We start from the raw sequence: 21,941 nt of genomic DNA, 5'->3' as shown, positions 1-21,941 counted from the left end.
TTAGGATGTGAAAGAATTTTGGGTCACTCACAGCTTAGTGTAAACTGGCTCAATAGGGTTACTTCCCTTAAAAGTACCTAAAAGAGAAGAGGAGGACTAAGTCTAATGTGGCTGTGGAACAATGTATGTGTAGTATTTTGCTGCTCCCCTCACCCCTGCTGATTCTCTGATGAGGTAACGGAACTGAGCCTCCTTCCGCCGCCAGGACAGTCACCGACTCGTTTTGAGGTGAGGGCAATTCAGAAGATGGGGTACACCACAGCAACCAAGCTTTTTGTAGGTGGCGGGGAGGATGGGAGAAAGAACACGGGATCCGAGGCGGCAAGGCTGAAGCCAAGACTGGGTGGTGCTGGGCACAAACTGCTCCCTTTATTGATTGGTCCCTGTCTGGCCGTGTCTTCCGGCTTTCAGTCTTAGTATAGAAGGAAAAACGAATTGGATCCATTCAGGTTTCAGCTCTCTCCTTCATGCTAGAAGTAGCAGAGCGTGACCCCACTGGATTTGGTGCCAAAGTTTCCTCTTCCTAATTCTGTTGTACCACTGAATGATTTTTCATGCATGTCTGCTGTGCCTTACAGTATTCCAGACGGTTAGAAAGACTGATGAGGTCTCATTAAGTCCCAGAGAGACATTCTTGAATTTCAGAGCTAATTGGTGGCAGATCCCAAGCCAGAAATTATCTTGCTGAGTCTGTAATATTAACTAATAAACACTGCATATCAAAATATAAAAAGGAAGTAATAACAATGGGCAGAGTAAACTAATTTATCACAATGCCAGTGCCGTAAAATGTCCTGTCTATGCCAATTTTCTTCTCTCTCTCTCCCTTTCTTTCTCTCTCTCCCTTTCTTTCTCTCTCTCCCTTTCTTTCTCTCTCCCTTTCTTTCTCTCTCCCTTTCTTTCTTTCTTTCTTTCTTTCTTTCCTTCCTTCCTTCTCTCCCTCCCTCCCTCCCTCCCTCCCTCCCTCCCTCTCTCCCTCCCTCCCTCCCTCATTCCTTCCTTCTTTTCTTCCTTCCTCCTTCCTTCCTAACCTCCGACTTACATAATGCTCTCTTAGCTGGCTAAAGCGCCTTGCCTTGAGCAGAGGCACCCCCTTCCATACACAAGCCCCCCTTTAAATTCTCATGCTTGCTACCTTGTGCCATCTATTGCTTCACTTTTCTCCTGGGTTTTTCTTGAAGCTTCTCATTTTGGGGGGAAGAGAGTTGGTGGTGGGCAGTGAGGTTCTGATTCCTCTTACAACTTCCTTCCTTTTTGTAGGCAGTTGACTTGTGAATGAAGGGTTCATTCTGTCATGTTTTGAGTCCCATAGCCTGCTCCATATGGTCTGGCACCAATTTAATGCAATAATTAGGGCATAATTTCATCTGATGGGTGAAAACAAACTTCTCATGCATTATTCAGAGCTCCAAGGGGTGGGATAATGTCACAGGTTTTACATAGCAACATGTTTTTCTTGTATGGTTCCCTTCTGATGGATTTGGTTGAGATGAGTGACTTCATTGTCCAAGGCCCTGGGTAATCTTTACTGTTGATGGATCCATTCAAGAGTTCTGCTGCCACAGTAGTCAATATTGAGGAAATTTGTGTTCACCAAGTTCCTAAGGGCATCCAAGAGCCCTTCACTGGCACGCACAGATATTTTCATGTCTATATGAATTTTATACTAAATAAGATGAAGGGCTTAATAACCCCCAGACCAGCAATGTGTGTGTTGGGGGGATCTTTCATTTCCCTGTAGGTTTGTGTAAATATTCAACTTCCTAGCTGTTGTCAGAGTCTCACAGGAAGCCATGAGCCACACAGAGATGAAGAACAGTGGAGTCACATGATAGATGTATGGTTGAAACTGCCTCACCCAGTTCCCAACTTCCGCGTCTGTGTCATTTAGATACATTTCCTCATTGATTTTCATTAATTTATGGTTTAAATGTCTTGCACTGACAGACTCATCCCGCAAGTTCTTTATCTGCCTTTGATCAACTGGGAGCCACGGAGAACACAGAAACTTGCTGTTGCGGTGAATCAGCTTCTGCTGTGAGAAAAATCCCAGGCTTCGTATGAACACACTGGGGCTCAGCTTTACCTGAGAGGCCACTTAAGAGAGATTCCTTGGTTCCTTTGAGGTCCTACTTCCTGACCTATGCACTGGGAAAGAGCAGCTGTCTCATGCAGCATATGACGTAAGATGGCAAGTGCAAAGGATCCACCTGCCATAATCATGCCACCAAGGAGATACCCAATAGATACGACTTTCCTTCTTGTGTGCCTCTGTCGCACTGAGTGAAGCTGTATGAGACACACAGTTCATGCCCCTACTGGTACCGTACTTGGCAATGAGCGCCCATCCTGTTTCTGTGCTCAGAACACAAATCCTTTAGGTTGCAGCTTTCAGACTAGCAAATGCTCTTTCTGCAACATTCCCGCCCCCACTCCATTACTCCCATAAGCCTCTTGTCTCTGTAAATCCTGCCACCCTTCAATTCTCCACAGCAAAAGTCAGTCCAGAGTCCTCTCTCTGTTCCCAGAGACCTATGAAGAAAAAACGGTCTCAAACTATCAAAGAGAACTATAATATGCTTAAGGCATGACAATAAGTTATATAACTCCATTTCAAATCTTGCTTTGGGGGAAGGGTTGACATGGGACGTTTGAAGAAACATGAAACAGATCCTAAAGATGGATGATTTTTCACAGAGAAATACATTTTTTTTCTACAAGCTTCAAAGTTGGAGTTCCTTTTGCCATCCCTTGACAGGTTATTTTTTGACAGGATTTAACGTATTAAATTCTTCCACTGCCCTTTAGAAGAGTCCGGGCACAGGTCTGTGCTAGTGAAATGATGAATGTGTGTTCTTAATTGAAAATTTAAACTGTCCATGTGGCACAGAATTTGCTCTTTTGTAAAAGTCTCAAAAACAAATGCCTTCTAAAGCAGCACTTTTAGTACCCATACGCGATAGCAGGGTGACCTGAGAGGCAAGCGAGGAAAGAGATGCCTCTGGGCCATATTTCTTCTTAAAGTAGCTCTCACAGCTGAGACTCATCAAACTTCAAAGACTGCCTCGTTTAGACAGAACGCTTTGCTATTTCATTAATAACCCCCAGCGTTGTACAAGTAAAAAGAGTGTGTCTACCTATGGACATTGTTATTTATAGTTCCGGAGAAACACAGTGTAGTTACAATGTGGCTGGAGGTTTTTTTCAGCATCCGTTCTGATTTTAAAAGATTTCCATAAAACTGTATTAAGCAGAAATTTCAGCAACATATCGATGATAAAGGTTGAGGTATTTTGAAAGTTTTGTACAACATGTATTGTATTGATACAAATATATTAATTAAGGAATTATACTTACAGGCAAACAGTGTAATAAAACATTGAAATGATGCATTGAAAATTGTTGTTCAGCACTTAAGAACCTCTTTCAAATGACTATCACTTCCTACTCCAGTTGCATCTTACTCCATGCAAATAAGGTCTGTGCACACGCTTCTATATGTTTTATTGCTATAAATGGAGTCATACAATTGCACTACAGAAATTTGTTTCTTTTAAGGCACCACCGAAGTGCACTTGGTAGAAAGAGATAAGCTACCACCTAAATGTCATCTTACCATATGACACATAAAAAAAGAGGAAAGCTGGAGGGAAAGACTGACATCGACTGGAGACCTCTTTAGGGCTAAGCATACCCAAAACAACCAACCCCAGACCAAAAAAAAAATCCCACAAATTAGATGTTCTTCTCTCACCTTACAGGAGAGCAAATGTTTGCGCTCCCACAGTGAGCAGGGAGGAAACACGCCAGCATGTGGTGGCAGAACATTAATATTACATTCTCATGCCTTCATTACCATGAACTCTAAGCACATGCATTTCTCTCCATCACCCAGAGTTAAAAATCCAAATACTCTCTACCATCCCCTTTTCATCTTCCGGCTTTTGACATTTACCTCTCTTGAGATCAAATGAGAGATGTAGATCTTAAATCCTACTCAAGCTAGTATCTGTCACTGAAACAGATGGACCTTACACTAAATAATAACTCTGTTCTCACGCTTAATAAGCTAATGATAATTCCTTGACATCATATGACTCAATTCTTACTCCAATTGCTTTAGAATTTTTCTTTTTGTTTGTTCAAATGAACTTATGATGTCACATGATGATGGAACACATCCCCGCGGCGCCAGGAGCTGAAGCCATGGTGTAGATGAGAACTCCAGTTCTCTAGCGGAGATGAAGGCACAGTGGTGTCAACACATGCTTGGACTCTAGACTTCATCAGTTCAAAGGAAAGCTGGCAAGATCCATCAGAGGATTTTTTATACTTGAAATGAACAAATAGGTACCATCTACCAGTATTATGTTTTTTGTTTTTTAGGCCATTTTCTTACCCAAAGTTGAGAAATGTCATTTTACAAGGGTAACTTTTCCCAGGAAAGGCTAGGTAGTACCATGTTATAATACAGATTTAACAACCAAAAACTCCTTTAAAATTTGCATTAAATGTTGTTGTGGCTGCATCGTGGCAGATACCATCAGTGTTCCTAGAATGGAAATAGGAGAACAATGTTGTTGTTGAACCAACAAACTCCAGGGGCAGACAGACCTGGCCGAGTCCGCTACCCTTTTCTGTTTTTGCTTCCTTTGTGTTCTCAAGGATCCTGTCAAGAGGTGTGAAAATATCAGCACATATCTTGGTATAGAGTAAGCATTTAAAAATTATTGAATTAATTGCTAACTTTAAGTTTTTCCAGACAGTTAACCAAAATAACATTAATAAACCCAGTCTCTTTCCTGAACTTGGTTTTCATGGAAATTTGGAAGGTTGTGGGGAAATGATATTTCTGTCTTTTCTCAACCTGCCAATGTGAAGAGCAATTAGAGCTGATGATACCTTTAGAGAGATACATTTGAGAGACATGTGGACAAGGCGATATCTTATTTGTTTGATGCTTATATGGTGTATTTTACTAAACAGTTCTCCCAAACCGACTTTCTCATCCTGCCCTGTCAAATTTATTTTCTAAAATTTCCTGTCATGTCTTCCCTTTTCTAAAAACTATGTAGACAATCAGACTTTCTCATTTCTATAGATTAATAAATTAAGGTATGCAATAAGTAACTTGCACAACACAGGAATAGCTAAAAGTTATTGAGATTCAATCTTCTGAGTGGTTGATCATAAATCACACGACCCTTTGAAGTAGTTCTGAGAGATTGGTTGACTTTACCTTCATTTTATTTTTATTTTTTTAAATATTTATTTATTTATTTATTATGTATACAATATTCTGTCAGTGTGTGTGCCCACAGGCCAGAAGAGGGCACCAGACTTCATTACAGATGGTTGTGAGCCACCATATGGTTGCCGGGAATTGAACTCAGGACCTTTGGAAGAGCAGGCAGTGCTCTTAACCACTGAGCCATTTCTCCAGCCCCTTTACCTTCATTTTAAAGATGAAAACCAAACTCCTAGGCACAGAAACTCCTAGAATCACAAAACTGCCAGGAGTGAAGGAAGTACTAAGATGGACCTTGGGCAGCTTGCTCCAGTGTGTGTGTGTGTGTGTGTGTGTGTGTGTCTGAGCACGTGCGTGCATGCATGAATGTATGTATCTGCATATGTGTGCTGCATTGCTAGCTTTGCTGTGATTACAAGGGTGTTTATCATTTGCATGTCTTTCTCACACCCCATTTTTTGGCCTATAGTTGTTTTGCTTAATTAAAATGTTATTGCATCATCTTCCCCTTCTCTATCTCCCCCTCCACAGCTTCTACCATTCTCCCCTCCCTTTTAAATTCCCCTCTTTTTCTTTAATCATTATTGTACATATTTGTGAATAGATACATACATGCTACCTGCTGAGCCCGTTTATTATTGCTGGTATGTATGTTTTTCAGGTTGACCACATGGGATTAAATAACCTTGTAGGGGCTCATCCTTGGGGAAGACGGTTTTCCCTGTTTCAACATTCTTCGTAATGCTCTTCATCTAGGGGTGGGGTCATGTGAGAATCCCCCATTCCTGCTGGCATGCTAACTGGTGTTACCATTATTCAGGCCTTGTCTCCAGCCATATCGTTGAGATTTCATGTGTGTAGCTCCCTGTCACGTCTAGAAACACTATTTCATGGCAGATTTCTTGGTCCTCTGTCTCTTTCATTCTTTCCACCCCCACTTCTGAGCGCTTCCCCGAACCTCAGGTGTAGAGGTTGGTGCTTCATCTTTGTGTTGTTTAATTTGAGAATCTGACTATATCACTCAGGCTAGCCCTAAACTTCCTGCCTTACTTAACTTCCTCAGTGGCTGGGACTATGGGCATGGACCCCTATGCCTGATTCATCCTGAGATTTTAAAAAGAAAAATGAGAAGATCTTTTTTATGTATCTCATATGCCTACCATTTTCTCTCTCCTTAAGGGTCACATTAACAATGGCAAATTGGCTTTTTAAAAATATACTAGAAGGGGAACCCTCACATTTAAAGAATGACTCTGGACTGGAATGGAGTGACATCAGGAAAAGATAAGCCCTTCCCAACACCTAGGAGCAGTCATGTGACCCCCATTCACCTTCATCTCCGAGCCAGAAATGCACACTTGAGGTCTGCTCTCTCCTTCTGCCTACCCCAAGATGACTGCACCTCTTTATTTTCTCTTCATTTTTCTACAAGGATTCATTTGTTTGATCTTCCCAGCCCCTCATTGTTTTGGTGTAAATGGAGAGAGAAGGATGACAACCGGAGGAGAAGGAGCTGCTGCCAAGTCCTCTGAGGGCAAGATAAGAACATGACAGCGGCTGTTCCTCCAGCTCCCCCGGTGCCTTTCAGTCTGATGGGTGCTGTGGACGTCAACTGCTTGTTTATTTGGGGAAAAGGTCTCTGGCTGCAAGGGGACTCATTTTGACCATATAAAGCCATGAATGTGGCTGGGTCATACACATAAATCTGGGCTTTTGTTTGAAGATGGGGTAATAAAACTTTTTCCACGCATTCTTATTTTGTGGTCATTTGGAAGAGAGAGGAGCAGGAGACAGAAAAGACAGACAGGACATACTAGAAAGATGCTGTGAGTCTCGTGCTTATCATTTATTTGAGTAGAAAGAGGAATTTTGACATTAGAATTGCAGTCAAAAGTTCTTGTTCTTTGAAATCTTTGCCTTCATCTGGAGGGGGGATGGCATGTCTTCACAGTGACACCTGCTATGCACTATTCTGAGTTAGTTTGACCAACTTTCCATTGCTCCACATGTATGGTGCTCTGGGGTTGTGTGTCAGGGAGGTCCAATGGGGGGGGAGGGGACAAAACAAAACCTTAGTAAACCAAAATAGTAATACAAGCAGTTTTTTTTCTAAAGATGTAAAAGGAGCTGGGCTTAGTCAGTGTACTGGTTAGCGATGCATTTATTTATTTATTGTCAGCTTGTTACAAGTTAGGATCATCTAGGAAGAGGGGACCCCAACTGAGAAAATGCCTTCAACAAATTGACCTGCAGTAATGTCTGTTGGCATTTTCTTGATTACGATTGATGTGGGAGGGCTTAATCATCTGTGGGTAATGGTGCCACTGGACAGGTGGTTCTAGGTAGTATAAGAAAGCAGGTTGAGCAAATAATAGAGAACAAGCTAACAAGCAGCATTTCTCTGCTTTAATTTCTGCTTCTGGGTTCCTACTTTGAGTTCCTGTCTGACTACCCTTTATGATGGGCTGTGATTGGAACATGTAAGTCAAATAAATCCCTTTCTTCCCCCAAGTTTCTTTCTGTTGTGGACTTTATCAGAGATAGAAAGCAGACTATGACAGGCAGTAACCTAAGAATCTGCTTCTGAGGAGAAAGAATCAAATAAAATAATATATATGCATGCACACAAACACACATGGTAAGGAAAGTCCTTCTGTATATGTATTGCTTTTATTGGTTAATGAATAAAGAAGCTGCTTGGGTCTATGATAGGACAGAATAGAGGAAGGCAGGAATTCAAAAGCAGATAGAGGTTTTGGTGGAGTCAGAGAGATGCCATGTAGCTGCCAAAGGAGACAGATGCCAGACCCTTACCAGTAAGTCACAGCCTCCTGTCAGTATACAGATGAATAGAAATGGGTTAATTTAAGATGTAAGAGTTAGTTAATAAGAAGCCTGAGCTAATAGGTCAAGCAGTATTGTAATTAATATAGCTTCTGTGTTATTATTTGGGTCTGGGCAACCGGGAACAAACAAACAACCTCCTACTATAAAATGGCATGCCAACATGAGCCAACTACATCCACATAAAACCTGAGAGAGCTTGGGAAGAAATGCTAGACACAAAAGAACAGTGTTAAGCATGGCTTTTTGGTAGCAACATTTTCTCAGGTAAGTTCTGCTTACTAGAAGCAAGCAGAGGCATGATTCCTTTAAGAAAAGTCTTCCTGACTCAGTGGTAGTAGCAAAAACTGCATGGCTCCTTTAAGAAGGTTTTCTGGTTTGTGCTAGTTGCAGGAACAGCTCTGGCTCTTTCAGGAGGCCAAGTATTTGAATGGGGTTTGTGAGCAGAGTGCAATAGGTTGATCGATGGCAAAGTGGACCTGCATCCCTGGAGCTGGGACAGAGAACATGACTTGTAGAGCTCGAGGTAAACATACCTTGGCCATATTAGACTGGGCAGAGCCAGAAGGAAAGCAGTCTTAGTCCTAGCCATGCCTGTTTAGCATTTTTTAAAAAAGTGTAACTAGTCAGAAAATGATTACAGATACACAATAAAGACAAATTCACATGAAAAAGACCTCTGAGTGGATCACAGTGTTAGATAAATGTACATAGGGTTGTGAGAGAGAAGAAAAAGACTATAGACAGTTATAAAAAGAAATAGTTTTTAAAAAATAAAGCAAAGTCTTCAAAGAGACAGAGTATAGACAGTCATAAATTAAAAAGAGTAAAGATAATAAAATAAACATTAAGAAGTAATAGAGTAAAAATAAGCCATGTAAAGATGGAATATACACAGAGAGTCTGGATTATGTATACTATTGTGTTTTCTTTGAATTTTTTGACTGTGAATAAGTTAAGTACAAGGAGACATTTCATTGTACAGGCTGCTAAGCAAAACTAACATACACATTTTAAGGGAGTCTTGACTTCAAAATTTGGATCTAAGAATATGTTGCTTTGGAAAGGAGGTTCTGCTTTTGTTTCCACAGAAGATAGAAAGCTATGAATTCCTTACTGGCTAATATGGTTTGATCAAAAAGACCCCCTGAAGCAATGGCCCAGATGATCTGACATTCATGACAGTTTCAGGACTTCTGGCTGATATGGACCTAACACACAAGATATCCCATGAAAGACCTGACTGCATCCCCAATCACAGGAAGTAGTCTAGAGAAAAACACCCAAATTTCTCAAATGATTGTTTATAAATGTTTGTTTACATTTAAAGGGGGATATGTTATAGAGATGAATACTTTGCATTGGTATGGATCTTGGTTTATTAATACAAATTTAAGGTTAATTTTGTTATATGTATATTTCTGCTCTTGATTAACGTATTGTGTTTGTGCAGCTCATTTAAAATGTAATATATAATTAAGAAATACAGCTTAATAGTCAATTATAATAGTCAAGCTTGTACTCAGGTTCATTAAGTTTTCTAAAGGTACAGAGATATATTTCAAATGGATAGTTATTCTTCAAACCTTTCAAAGATGTACAGAATATAGCATTTAAAATGTTTTAAGCACTTAGATTGTTCTTGACAGTGAGACATGTTTACTTCTGGCAGAACCAATTACTTCAAGAAGATGATGGGCATCAAAGAGGCTCCTTATAGAGTTTGCTAGCCATTTGGACAAGAAACTGCTCTTGCCTGGACTGCTTGATGGTATGTTATATAAACTGGACATGAAGGACCCACAGAAAAATGACTGCTGAAGTTGCCTAAAGAAAGTGAGGCAATCCTTTAGGGTTCCTGTTTCATGAAAGAGTTTGCCAGACATTCAGCAGGACACAGAAGAAAGTGACTGACAAACTGCCAACATAGGCATAAGAGCCTTTCACATTTCCTGCTTGATGAAAACGTCTACCAGATAGTAGTGGCCTATAGGCTGAATATGGATGCCCAACAAAAGTTACAAAAGAACTTTGGATGACTGGCCAGGCAGTGAGATATCTCTAGAGTTTTAGAAGTTGCTTACAATGCACTTCCAATGTACTTAGGTAATATTATATCCTTTTGGAGTCTTTTATGGAGTTGAAGAAAGATAGTTATAATTATAAAAGACAAATTAGATATAAAATTTTAGACTCATAAAGATAGGATAGATGATAGAGTATTTTTCTTGATTTGCCAAATATAAATGGACTAAATATTGTAACTTTAATTCTTGCTTGATAACTGTTTTGTTATATGTAATTTTACTATGCTAAAGTTAAAATCTTTCTTTTTATTTGGACAGAAAGGGGAAATGATGTGGGAAGTCCTTCTGTATATGTGTTGCTTTTATTGGTTAAAGAATAAAGAAGTTGATGGGCCTACGATAGGGCAGAATAGAACAAGGTGGGAATTCCAAGCAGAGCTAGAGGAGAAAAGAAGACAGAGTCAGAGAGACATCATGTAGCTACCAAAGGAGACAGATGCCAGACCCTTACCTGTAAGTCACAGCCTCGTGCCAATACACAGATTAATAGAAACGGGTTATTTTATGATATAAGAGTTAGTTAATAAGAAGCCTGAGCTAATAAGCCAAGCAGTGTTATAATTAATATAGTTTCTGTGTTATTATTTGGGTCTGGGCAGCTGGGAACGAACAGGCAGCCTCCTACTACACACACATGCACACACACTCACACATGCACACATACACATGCACAGAGAAAGAATATCTCTGCTTGAAATTAACTACTACAAACAAAACTGTATCAGTTGGTGCTTGAAGCTGGTACACATGTATCTAGGGGCTTTTTGATACCCAAGAATCTTTATCTCTGTGGTATGTGTGTGTATGTGTCAACTTTAACATATTTGCCTCTTATTCTACATAGAAGGGCAAGTCCAAGACTTTTTATCAGAAGGGAACATGTCCAGGATAGCTTTTTTTCTGGGGTCTCTTTTTCTGCTAGTTCAGTTTAGTGCACATGGGAAATTTCATTCAGCCTTTTCTATAAACTGTCTTGCTCTCACTTCAAAGCACCAAATTCTTTGATAGTACCAATCAATAAGGAAATAACTAGAAAGCAGGTGTAGTGGCACATACCTTTTGGTCCAACACTTGGGAGGTTGAAGCAGGAAGATTATGAGTTGGAGGCCAGGCTGGTTTAAGTAGTGAAACAGAATTAGGATCACTACCAAAAGTTAACCAAACAAACATGATGCTAAAAGAGGTCATATCTGATGTTACACAGAATGTCTTAAATGTAAGCATCTTCCAGGCCCAAATACCTAGTGTCTCTAGGCAATAGTATAAATAATGGTGCTTGCTTTCTAACTCACAGGAGTAATGACAAGAGGTAATGAGTTTCCAGTCGTGCTGTAAATACTCTCCGGAAATAATGTGCGTGTATTTGGGGTTCCTTTAAAAAGTGCTTCCGTGAGCATGTTTCCCACCTAGTGACTTATAAAATTCACCATCTTAGGGCTTCTGTCGCTGTGAAGAGACACCATGGCCACGGCAACTCATGTAGAGGAAAATATTTAGTAGGGGCTGGTTTGCAGGATCAGAAGTTTCATCCACTAGTGTCATGGCAGACAGCATGGCAGCCCTCAGGCAGACATGATGCTGGAGGAGCTGAGAGTTCTGCATTTGGATTGGCAGGCAGCAGGCAGAGAGAGTGTGTCACTGAGCCTGGCTTGAACTTCTGAAACCTCAAAGCCCACCCACAGCAACAGGCTTCCTCCAACAAGGCCATGCCCACTCCAACAAGGTCACACCTCCTAATCCTTTCAAATAATGCCATACCCTCTGAGCCTGTGGGGGCCATTTTCATTCAAACTGCTACCTGCACTCAGTGGCGAGATCAAGAGAAATAAATGGTTTGCATGGATATGAATGCAAACATGAGAGAATTCCCTATTCTAAAAGGTCTGCTGATCTGACCATTCTGATGTCACAGTATATTTGCACAAAGGTAAGGAGGGATTAAAGAAAAAAAAAAAGACCAACAACCCAGTCAACCAAAGTGTATTATTCTGTGTCCAGTACTAGAACTCCTCAGGTTCCATTTTAGTGGTGTGTTCTTTCAAGTTTATCTGAAGATAAACTTGTCTCCGTCCACCTCCTTTTCGTTTGTTCCTAATCTATCCTCTGAAGCAGGCCAAATGCACCGCATGCGGCTGATGGTAAGCATTTCCTTTGCCCTGGCCAGCGGTGCTGGATTTGAGTCTTGCGTTCAATGTGAGAAATCAGGAAGAGCACACAACACATTTCAGGATTTTTATTCTCCTTTGAAGTCAGGAATAGAGGGGGCAAGGTACTTTGTGGCAATATATATACATATATATGTATATACATCAGCATGCATATATCAATGTCTGTCACAAGATGTTTTTCTTTAAGCTCCTGTGAAAAGTTGCCTGTTTTCTTATTTATTGTTCTCAATTCATATTTTAATCAGCTGTTGTCTTCTAAAATAAGAATCATCAATGTTTAAATTAGGCTCTGGTTGTATTTGTAGTAGGCTGGCTGTATAAAATTAGTCCAGAATGTTACTGGGACATCTAAATTTTTAGTCTAACTTAGTACTTCCTGAAATGTCTGCCAAAACCCGCAGAGTTTGGCCATTTTTAGTGAAGGTGTGTTGGGGGTGGGGGAAGACTTATTTTCCCTTCCTGTTCAAGATTAGGGCATGTGAACAGTCGTGTTTATTCTGGGATGTCCTCATTAGAAATGGGCAGCCCAGACAGCCGGTGGCCTTGGTGGATGGTGGCTCCAGGGGACACCAAACAAGGATTTAGGATTGTAACCAACTCAGGGCTCTCCTGTGCAGGTCTTCAGGGATCGTTCCCATGCTCAGACAGCTGGCTTCAAAGTGCTTGGGAGTCGTGGCTTCTTCCCTGCTCGCTGGTCCTCCCGGGATGCTGACCCCCTTCTCTGGTGTCTGCTGCATCGCGGGTATCATCTGCTGTGCCCCTTCCGCTGGTTCACTGGTTGCACCTGTGCCTCCATCTGTAGACTCCTGCTCTGCCGTGTGACCTCGGAGCATTAACTGTCGTCCCCGCACCTAGGCTAACACTGGGCTTTCTTTCCTCTGCTACACAGCACACAACATCACTGTCTCCAAGACTCTGCCTAACCATCTATAGAATGTGGGTTATCCTAGTAGTTCCCTGCTGTGAAGTCTCCAGGAGAGCAGAGACAGTATTCAGAAAGCGTGCCAATACCAGGGAAAGCAGACAGTACAATTTAGCATCTCCGTCATCACCATCTCCACCATCATCTCTTCCTCTGCCTCTTTTTTTTTTTTTCATATTATTTGCAGTACTGGGAATCAATGCCAAGGCCTTGTGCATGTTTAGCTCTGTTGTTGAGCTACAACCTAAATCAGCTGGGTTACTTAGGGTGCCCTTTTGATAAGAAATATGCTTTTACTTTAACCAAGGCTAGAACACCTGTAGTCACTTTAGTCATAAACCTCGGGATGCTCTTTTTCAGTGACTCAAGTTGCCAGAGCACTTAGGAGTGCTATGCCCAAATCTGTGGATCCCCACAAAAGCCAACAAAGGAGACTGAGTCTCATATGTAAAAGCAAAGAGCCTTTATTTTAATCAAGTTTGCAAACTCGGTCTCTCTGCAAGTCTAACATATTGGAATATTCGGAGAGCCTGGAGCTCAATTAGAATTGGGTTTTTATAGTAGTAAAGGTGGGGGTGAGGGGTCTCTGAGGTTCAGGACCCCTGATTGACTGACATTTGTCTAGGTGTCCTGGTGAAGTGCTGGCAGGTGTTTTTATTTATAGTGCTTGGAATGCCAGGAATTTTCTTGGACCATCTGCTCTTGGGAGGGAGTCCGGTAATCTCAGCCTGCCAGGCATTGTCTCAGGGTAAACTATTGAGACTCTAGACTCTATTTAAATTTATTGATGGCCAGAGTCCCAGGTGATAATGGTTGGAGGAAGTAAAGAACTTCCTTTTTGCCCAGACTTAGATTATTATGGCTGGCCCTCACAGGAGCGGGGAGCAATGTGAATCTCTCAAACTGATTTCTCTCACTCATCTGTTCTGCGACAGACTGGCCTCAGACTCTTGCACCTCCTGTCTCAGCCCCGCAAGGGCTGGGATTACCGGTATGGGAAATACTTTATTGAGAGGCGTGGGGGTATGTCTGGTGCTAGGAAACAAACAAACAAACAAACAACAACAACAAAAAACCCAGGTCAAGTTCTCTTCCGCATTTAGACACTGTACACTTGCGCCTCCCAATCCCAGAATTCCTCTTTGCAGGCTTTCTTACTGAATAACCAAGGGGGATTTTCTCATGCAAGGCTTACCCAGATTTACTGTGGAAGAGAAAGGCAAACCATTCCTATTTTTGGCTTTATGCTTAGACAAAGGAACAAACAGCATATTTCAAGAAACTTACAGAGACAAACATTCTCCGTCTCTGTCTCTCTTTCTGTCTGTCTGTCTGTCTGTCTCTGTGTCCCTGTCTCCCTCGGTCCCTCCTTCCCTCCTCTCTACGAAGAAAGGAAGCCATTTAACAAAGAAGCAGTTCGGGCTAAAACTCTCTCCTGTCGCTCTTCATTCTTAGACAGAACTACCTCATTTCTTCTTTATCACGGGGATCTGTAAGAAACAGCAGGTAGCCACAGGAAGCCGCTGTATCTTCCCATTCGCTTTTCTGCCGGTGTCTGGGGCCCACACGAGACTGTGGTTGAGGTTCCCTGCAGGAGCGCACTAGGCAGGGTGTGGGGTGGGGTCTGTGGGTCCTGTAGGGCTAGGGCGCTGGCTGGTTGGAGTGAAGTGGTCTCTGCTCTTGACTGAAAAGAAACATGCTGGCAGGATGTGATTTCTGATCCCCCTTCACACAGTCAGACTCAACCGTACCTTCTCCTAAGAGGCCCCATCACACCCTTCTGCTTTTTCTTTTTAGTGCTGGGGGCTGAACCCAGAGCTTCACACAGCTGGGCAGATGCTCTCCAGTTTAGGGTTTGACAAGAATGCGGCTCAGCTTTGCAGCCCCACCTTGTCTCGCCTGCAGTGTTCAGATCTCTCACTGAATCAGAATTCAGATCACAGACTGACTACTGCTCTTGCTTCTAATTTCCCCAGTCTCCTGAGGGGCATTTCTGAATCTCCTACCTGTTGTCTTCCTCTCTCTTCTGTGACAGCAGAAAGGGCCCCCCCCCCCCAACCCTCCCCATGCCCAGGCTCCCGTGGTAGGTTTGGAGACTTGCCCCAAGGGGAAAGTGGTGGTTTTGGTCAAGGCAAACAAATGCTTTCCCCTAGGAGGAAACCGAGAATAGCAATGAAAGCAGCCACACAGGCAGTATCGCGAAGAATCGACTCCATCCATGGGTTTTCAATGTCAAACACATCCTAAAACTTGGTCCAAGCACTGAAATCAGACATGAAAACTTTGCTGCTTTGAGTGGTTGTATATAGGATTTCATAAAGAAAAACAAGTCTTCAAAGCCTGAGGTTAGATTCCTCGAAGGAACAGACTTAAGTCTGCTCATTCCACCACCTCATTTACCTAATATCCTCTTATTTTCCTGGAAAAACTTAAGTGTTTGTTAGAAATCCATACAGCATCTTTCTTATTAAAGGGCAGCCTTTGCGATCACACTAATTTAGGTTTATTTTTTATTTTTTTGCCTTAGCTACTTTTGTGGCTCTGGAACAGGTATTATTTGGGACAAAGTTTAAGTGAATAAAATATGTACCAAGCACGTAGTACAGTGGGCAGCACTCAATGAAAGGATGTTCCACTATGTGCCTATGATAGCGATCTCTGTGTGCTGTCCCACTGTGTGCCTATGTTAGCGATCTGTGTATGCTGTCACCCTGTGTGCCTATGATAGCGGTCTGTGTATGCTGTCCCACTGTGTGCCTATGATAGCGATCTCTGTGTGCTGTCCCACTGTGTGCCTATGATAGCGATCTCTGTGTGCTGTCCCACTGTGTGCCTATGATAGCGGTCTGTGTATGCTGTCCCACTATGTGCCTATGTTAGCGATCTGTGTATGCTGTCACCCTGTGTGCCTATGATATCCTAGCTACAGCAAGCAGGACCTTGGTACTCATGATGGGAATGACATGGCTGGATCATGGCTGAGTGTGGGAGCCCATGTGTGACTCAGTTTCCATCTGGAGTGGGCTCCTACAGCTTAGGAAGAATCTCATCTTTTCTGGGATCTGTTTGGAACAAAGCAATGTCTAGAGCATGTAGGCTCATGGTATTGTCACAGTAAACTTGGCTTAGGAGAAATATTTTCTTCCTTGGTGTCCATCTGACACAGAGGACTGTCTATATGTGCACAAATCAGATACATTGACCTACTATAGATACCTAGCAAACTGATAAACAGAAAATACCATTTCTCTTCTTGCACATATTATACCTGTTAGGTTTCAAGGAAACATGGGACAAATGGCTAACTGAGGGGCCTATTTAACATATCAAAGTGGCCACTGGTCTGTCTCAGCTTTATCAAACCTGTTACAAGCATGCCCATCTCAACACTTTTCACCTGCCCTCTACGCTGACCCGCCCCTGTCCACCCTGCCCCTGCTTCCCTTCCCTTCCCCCAGCTCCTCCCCTGACTCCTATATAACCCAGCCATTTTGGCTACAGGGGTCTTTTGATCTCCTGGCTCTCTTCAGATCTCTCTGCTCCTGGTCCCCCTTCCTTCCCTCTCTCCCCTTCTCTTCCTCTATTGTTCTCTGCCCCCTTCATGGCTTGGTTCAGTGTAGACCCTTCCAGATGTCTCTGGCTGTTTTCTTCCTCATATCTACAAAAAATTTACTCCACAACCCATACCTTGGGGCAGTCATGTCCTCATTTTTTTTATTCAATACTCAGTGGTCTTTGACCAGATATTGCACCCAGATGCCTGTGAATGACATTTGACTTGTTCTCTGCCACATGTTTAATTAGTCCCCAATGCCAACACAGTCTTTTGAAACTTTTCTCTCTCACATTATCATCTGCTTGTCCCGAATGATCCAAATATCCTCAACTGGCTTACTCTTAATCATTTTTTTTGAAGTATTTATTTTGTGTCTACCTTTGTACTAGGTGCTAAGGAGAAAAATGGAGATGTGTGGTGTGGGGTTCCCCTCTGCATGCTGTGAATATGTTGTATTGATATTGGTTAATAAAGAAGCTGCTTTCAGCCAATGGCTTAACAGAGTAAAGCCAGTCAGGAAATATGAACAGAGATATATAGAGAGAATAGGCAGAGTCAGGGAGATGACATGTAACTGCCGAAGGAGACAGATGCTGGAATCTTACTGGTAAACCACAAGCCTCATGGTAGAATACAAATGGAAATGGGTTAATTTAAGATATATGAGCTAGCTAACAATACACTTAAGTGATTTGCCAGGCAGTGTTGTAATTAATGTAGTTTCTGTGTGATTATTTCGGGTCTGGGTGGCCGGAAAACCAATGTGCAGCCTCTATCCACAGATGTGTTATATAAGATGAAAGTGATGCTGGGAAACCAGGGGCTCCTGCCATCCAGGTGCTGTTCTCTGGAGGACGATCTGGGCTGAAAAGAAGTGGCGTGGGCTGCAGGAGAATCCCAAGGAAAGTGCACAGAGTGAAGGGAAAGCCTGCTGGCCCCTGGACTGCGAAAGGAAGAGGGACAGAGTCACAATTTAAGTTGGGCATAAAGAAAAGAACCAAGGAGACTGAGAAACAATAGACTGTGGTGGAGAAAGAGAAACAGAATTTGGAAGTCAAGAACCAGGACAGGGATATTGGCACAGGGAGAGAGGAGTCAGGCCACTTTGAGGTCATGGTGGTCGTTATGACAGTGCTTTTGTGGTTGCTATGGGTGCAGAAGCTGGTTCTAGGGGGAAGACAACTGTATTTGCTACATTTCTGTTAGTGTGATAAAGTACCATTGCCAAAAGCAGCTTAAGGAAAAGTTCAGTTTGGCTTAATATTCCAAAGAGTTAGAGTCTTCCATGGCGGGGAAGACACAACACGGCGGCAGCAGGCACAGGAAGTTGGCTGATCACGTTTTCATCACACACAGGAAGCAGAGAAGATAACAGGAAGTAGGGCAAGACTATAAATCCTCACTGCTCACGCCCCCACCCCCCCATAGTGTACTTCCTCCAGCAAGGCTCCATCCCCTAAAGGTTCCATATCATCCCCAAACAGCACCAACAACTGGGGACCAAGTGCTCAAATATATGAGCCTATGGGGGACATTTCTCGATCAAACTACCACAATAAATGAGTAGGTGATGCCAACACAGCAAGGCTAGCACAGGGCCACTCTGCTTGTGGAGAAGGGGAGAGGTAAGAATATAAACAACCACGTACCCGATGCCACATGACAACTGTGGAGTAGACTGTTGAGAGCACAAGCCCACCTCCGTCACTTGCTATGTGTGATATTGGGCACGTTATTTTACCTTGAGTATCCTAATGCCTTCATTTATAAAGTACTAGAAGTGTCTTCTCTGCTCAGAAATCACAAAGGATAAAGCATAAGTGCTCACGTTTTGTATATGTTCAAAGTGTCCTAACCTGTGTTCACTCGGTTTCCAGGTGCCATGGAAACACAGTACAAGATTTGACCCTTTCTGTACGGTGAGCAGGACTTAGCACTTGGTGCAGGGTTTATGGAACTGGATCAAAACAGTTAGAGAGAAGGAAAAAGAAAAAGAAAGAAAGAAAACCTTATTGAAAAGTGAGCACAAATCACACAAAGAGAAATAAATGTGAAACCAGAGAGCGGGTTTGGTTAACGCCTGCTGGACATTTGAAAAGACTGCACTAATACCCAGGCTTTTTGGGTGCAAGTCTGCTTTTCATTACTTTTACTTGAAAAATATTGTGACCCAGGTCATGACTGCAGACAAAAGTCAGTTATTATCTTCAGTGGGAAGAAACATGATGGTGTATTTATGATGTGTTTTTGGCTTAGCTTCCTATTTCCTAAGCAGTTTGCTGGGCTTCACTAACACCTTCATTCTTCCTTATGGGCCTTGTATATCTGGCATGTCACTGTGGCCTCCCGGACAATTGCTTTAACGACATTGTGACTTAACTAAATTGGACCATTTGCCCATGTCAGCGGATCAGTAAGAAACGGCCTGGAGTAATTCATCATCCATTTACTGTAAGGATGCTGTGGGAAATGGCCTTCATTATATGGCACCATGTTCTGTTTATGAAGATCTTTATGAGGCTGTCTTCATAGTGTTAATTTATATGAAGAATATTGCACTTCGCCTGGCCAAATGGCTTTATTTTATAATATAGGCACCGTATTCTTGGCTGGGTCCTTGAAATGATTGCTGGAAAGCTTAGAATAAATTTAGAGTTCAACTTAAGCAGGCACGTACATTTTAGGTAGAAGAGCAATTCCAGGCCCTATTTAAACTCCCATTCCCTATAGCTTTTCTTATGCATCCATAACTCATGCTCCTCTAATTTATAACATGTATTTGCAAGCCACCTTCAATTCCTTTTTTAAAAATGTGTTTATGTGTATGTGTATGTAGGATGTGATGTTATGTGTGTGTGTGTGTGTGTGTGTGTGTGTGTGTGTGTGTGTGTGATGCGTACATGTACCATAGTCCACCGGCCTGTCCTCTTCTGCCATCCTGTTTGAGAAAGGTTCCCTTTGTTGTTAGTAACTGAACATGTGAGACTCACTGGCCAGAGTTGATCTGGGAGTCTTCCTTCTCCACTTCTCACTCGCCTTATGGCACTGGTGTTACTGCTACATGTTACATGTTACATGCTACATGCCAGTTTTTATGTGGATTCTGAGGATTCAAACTCAGATATATATATATAGATATATATATATATATATATAGACAGGAGGCATAGAGACAGGAGACCTGGGATCTCAGGGTTTGTGGGCAGACAACATAGGGACAGGAGACCTCGGATCTCAGGGTTTGTGGACAGATGACATAGGGGCATGAGACCTGGGATCTCAGGGTTTCTTTCCAGACTGGCTTTGCACACCTGTATGTATGTGTGATGATTTGGAGCTGGAGAGTCCCACGAAGTCTCATGTCGTAAGAGCTTGATGGGCTTTTATAGGGTCGCAGGCAGTAGAATCTCCAGAAGGTAGGACCTAGAGGAAGACTATTGCATCATCAAGGGTGTGACCTTGAAAGGGGTGTGGAGACTGGTGTTTTCCTCTCTTTCTTTGATTCCTGGACGCCATGGATTTCCTCTGCCATGACTGCCATGCTGTGATGTGCCACCTTGCCAGAGAGCCAAAGGCATCAGGGCCAAGCAACCATGAGTCAAAATCCATTGACTTGTCTAGGTATTGTTACAGGAGTGAAAGGTGACTAACTTCTTAATAGTGCTGAGCCTCGATTTTCTCATTTGCAGAGTGGGTATGATAAATGCTGGCTCATAGAGTTTTATGAGGATTAAAAGAGTTAGCTGCTATAAACTTTGAGTCGCTCTGGCACTTACAAAGCGTGTGGAGATGCCACTTTGGAAACCAATATTTTTATCTTCATAGTAGGAAATACAATATAAAACACATCATATGCAAAGGAAACCTGATTTTAATTCTTATGAAGTTAAAATAGTCTATGGGTGTGGTGTTATACACCTATGTTTTCAACACTCAGAAGTCATAGGCAGGAAGTATGAGGCCAGCCTGATTTACATAGATAACTAAAGGCCAACCTGGGTATATAGTAAGACCTTGTCTCGAAAAGAAACCAAAGCAAAAAATAAAAACAAAGTAAATCAAAGCAAGATAAAACAAATAAAAAAGCAAACAAAAAAAACAAGACAATGAAGTCCAATAGCTGTTTTTTGCAGGCTTATTTGAAATTCAAACACCTTAATATTCATGACGAGGAGCCAATTTCAGGAAATCTATTTTCAGATGTGAGGAGCTCTCATCGGGCAAAAGCTGATCTTGAATTGGCACCAGGAGTGGATGGCTGAGCAGACTCGTGGTTCTTTCTCATCTGCCTCTGCTGCTGCACAGAGACACTCGTCTTCTCCCCTAAGTCTGCCTATTTACAGAGCAGTTCTAGACGTGCTAGCAAGATGGGGAAGATTGTCTTGCTATTTACATCTAACAGTGCATAGAAAATTTCAGAAAGGAATTTTCCAGTCAATAAAAAATAGTTCTTATCTATATGAAAAACAACAACAACAGAGACCCCGTTAGATCTAATTTCACAAGAACATGGGCAAGCCTACAGCCCACCGTTTCATTTTTAAGGACACAGATTTAATTTCATGTGACAATCTGGCATCAAAGTCTTCCTCTGGTCTTTCCCCCACATAGTCTGGTAAATATGAAAATACAATCTAATATTAAAAGATTCGATTTGTGAGACTCCACTCGCAGGGTTCAGGGGCCATTATAAAAGCAGCAAATGAACAAACTGCATTAGGGAACACATGGGTGATTTTGTATGGCACAAACACAGCTAGCACATAACGGATGAAACTCCAGTGAGCACCAGGATATGTCACCCTGTGTATCCAGCCTAGTGTTTGCTGCAGTATTCAAATCCAGCAATGCTGTCAAAGAAGTGAAATAAGCCTTCAGGCTACTATAGCAATCTATGCTTTTTATCAAGGCCAAAAGAGGGAACCATTCGGTGTTAATAACAGAGTTTTATTTTCTTCAATACTACCTAATAAACCCTCTGAAATGTTTCTTTATTTAAAATAGTTCAAGTTAGCATGTAATAGCTATACCAGTCTTAATAACTTATAATATTTAAATCCTTTTTTCTTGTATAAGAAAAGAATTGGCAAATTTTGATTTATAATACAAAATTTAA

This window comes from Arvicola amphibius, chromosome 6, assembly GCF_903992535.2.
Source record: "Arvicola amphibius chromosome 6, mArvAmp1.2, whole genome shotgun sequence".
NCBI classification, from domain to species: Eukaryota; Metazoa; Chordata; class Mammalia; order Rodentia; family Cricetidae; genus Arvicola; species Arvicola amphibius.
Note: the sequence above shows the minus strand (reverse complement) of the source record.